The sequence below is a fragment of the Odontomachus brunneus genome, unplaced genomic scaffold (assembly GCF_010583005.1).
Source record: "Odontomachus brunneus isolate Ranch 3 - 2012 unplaced genomic scaffold, Obru_v1 Obru_scaffold_143, whole genome shotgun sequence".
NCBI lineage: Eukaryota > Metazoa > Arthropoda > Insecta > Hymenoptera > Formicidae > Odontomachus > Odontomachus brunneus.
Window position 1 is genome coordinate 916,056 of NW_022639593.1, and position 3,006 is coordinate 919,061.

At 39.1% G+C, this 3,006-nt stretch overlaps 1 protein-coding gene across 1 annotated transcript in view; it reads right to left on the reverse strand.

Moving 5' to 3' along the window:
• The window catches only part of LOC116850347 (acyl-CoA Delta(11) desaturase-like), a 179,621-nt gene that overhangs the window by 173,645 nt on the left and 2,970 nt on the right, over positions 1-3,006 (reverse strand). The gene's annotated exons all lie outside the window — the stretch shown is intronic.

The window sequence follows — 3,006 nt, forward strand, 5'->3', positions numbered from 1 at the left end:
ATTACTATTTATTTGCATCGATGGGACACGCACTTGCTAAGCAGCGCTTCACTTCTTACGAAAATGGCTCGATGACTGGTTTGCCTCAAAAGAGTGTAACGATGCATATCGTTACGTAATAATAGAAACGCAGAACAACGCGAATCAGGAGCGCAAGAGGACAGCGCGACCGCCGAACAACCGCGGTAAATAGCGAATCAAGCGAGATTCGAGGGATATAAAACGCCGCGTAATCGAAATCGAGGGATTCGATCATCCACTCGCGAAAGAGAAGCAGAACCGATCTACCGCTCCCGATGGAGAATCCGATTCCGATCATCCGCTCTAAGAGAGACCAATTCTACTCCGCTCCTGGCAGATTACTGTTCGTCGATTAGCGACTGTAATCACTCCGCCGTCGTTACACGGATACGTGTCATCGACATTCGACTCTACTCCGCTCCTGGCAGATTACTGTTCGTCGATTGGCGACTGTAATCACTCCGCCGTCGGCTCACGGATTCGTGAGGCCGACACTAATAAGGTCCGCGGCATTGTTGGCCGCATCCGAAATCGTGTCCGAATGAGCCGAGCTCGTTGAGTCATAAAGGAAACTCCGAGAGCTAAGGTCCCGTATACAAGGACCGACGGACGCATCGCATATGCCGAGACGACTCAAATCTCCGCGATAGGAGATCGAAGGGAGCGCCGCTAAGGCAATATCCCGCGTGCAGCTACGCTGCAATCTCAACGACCGCGGACATTATACGATTCCGAAACGCCGCTAAAATCGCTGGAAGTGTCAACCGCGCTTAAGAGACAAGATGCCGAAAGAAACGTCAACAGAATAAACTCGCGAATACGCGACACTGACGTCGTCCGCGTCCCGCGCACCGCGCGTCACATCACGCAAACCGGCGTCTAAACAAGCCTCTGTCAGGCGATACAAACAACCAAAACCAACGGCGTCGACACGTATTGTTCGATCTGTATATTGTAATTATCGTCAGCTTAGTATTTAAATATATTATTCATTATTATTTTTAAAAACACTGTTTCTCAATTATTCCGCTTATCACGAACCCGACCCGACGAGCGATCCGAACACGCGACGAATCGCGGTTACAAGAGCAACAGTTTTCTTGGCATGGCATCCACAAATTGTCAGACAGGTGGGAAAAATGTATAGCTAGCGATGGGCAATACTTCGAATAAAATATTTTTTATCATTTTCATACAATAAACGTGTATTTTCTATACAAAAATTCCGGTTTCATATTTACATACCTGGTATATCTATATACGGAACGAAAACGATCGTCAAAATGTTACATTTGACAAGCGCCAACATGTTCGCGCTACCATTGCGCCGAATTATGATTTCATATATCGTCCCTTCACAAATGTTATGCAAGTGTGTGTGCTACGTTGTGATTTCAATTTTCTTACACATAGACGTTACGTAAATGTGAATACTACTTTGCACTTATCAAATGTTCTCAATTCCGTATATAGATATATTATAGACATATCATCACTTAGAGATATATCATAAATATGTATGAAAGAATAGATTATTTCTTATTGTTTTTGTCTCATATTGATGGATGCTCCGTTTCATTTTCGTACGTATTTTCACCATTTAAAAGAGTTTTTAATTCGACGCAGGTAGAAAGAAGTAAACTTTGCAGAAAAATTCGATTTCGTGATAGTAACTGTGTATTATCATTTTCGTCTCATATTGATGGATACTCTGCTTCATTTTCGCACGTACTTTTACCGTGCGAAAGGGTTTTTAATTCGACGCAGGTAGAAAAAAGTAAACTTTGCAGAAAAATTCGATGTCGTGTTAGTAAGTGTTCATTATCGTTTTCCCCTCATATTAAGGGATGCTCCGCTTCATTTTTGCACGTACTTTCACCATTCAAAAAGGTTTTTAATTTGACGTAGGTAGAAAGAAGTAAACTTTGCAGAAAGATTCGATTTCGTGATAGTAATAGTGTATTATTGTTTTCGTCTCATATTTTTGGATGTGCCGCTTTATTTTCGCACGTAATTTTGCAATGCAAAATGGTTTTTACTTTGGTCCAATTAGTACGAAACAATAGTTTCGCAAAAGTATTCGGTATCACGTCAACAACATTTCCCAAAAAATTTTAATTTCTGTTGACTAAATTAAAAATTCTTTTGTATAGTAAAGATATATGCATAAATGAAATAGGGCATTCCTCTTTCAAGGATGAAAACGATGTGGAACTAGTGTTATCATGACACTGATTTCATTTTTCAATAATTATAGTTTACTAACTGCTCCAATTTATATGGTAAAATTACATGCGAAAATAAAGTGTAACATTTGTCAGTGCGAAATAAAAAAATATCTCAAATTACCGTTGCTAATTATATTGAAATCTCAAATAATAGATAACGTATTATTCAAAATATTATTCGCAAATTACAACACTCTTTTCTAAAAACTTTCTTTGATCCACCCAATATACAAGCGGTTTGAAGAATTGATCAGAAATGCAGCAAAACACTGTTTTGGAGAGAATGCGAATATCGGCAACGTGGCACTCACATTTATGTAACGTCTATGTGTAAGAAAATTGAAAAGACAACATAGCACACACACTTGCATAACATCTGTGAAAGGATGATAGCGATATTATGTTAGCGCCTGTTTGACGATCGTCTTTATACTATAAATATATATGTGTATATAAATTCGATATCGTCGGTAAATGAAGATAACGTTTTCTACTTTTTGACGATCGCTCTACGTTATCGACGTTATCAAGTTCATCGCTCGCTCCGGCATCTCCTTAAGGGGATGCCGGATATGAAAACTTTACCGACATAACATTGACTTTTTTCTGAAAAGTTTACGTCTTGTTTCTTGCACAGAATTACAAACACTTTTACACAACAGAAGTGCATGCAAAAATAAATTGGAGCATTGCTCAATATGTGACGAAAACGAAAAAAATATGTTTAAATTTAAATTTCGAGCTGTCAGTGCAATAT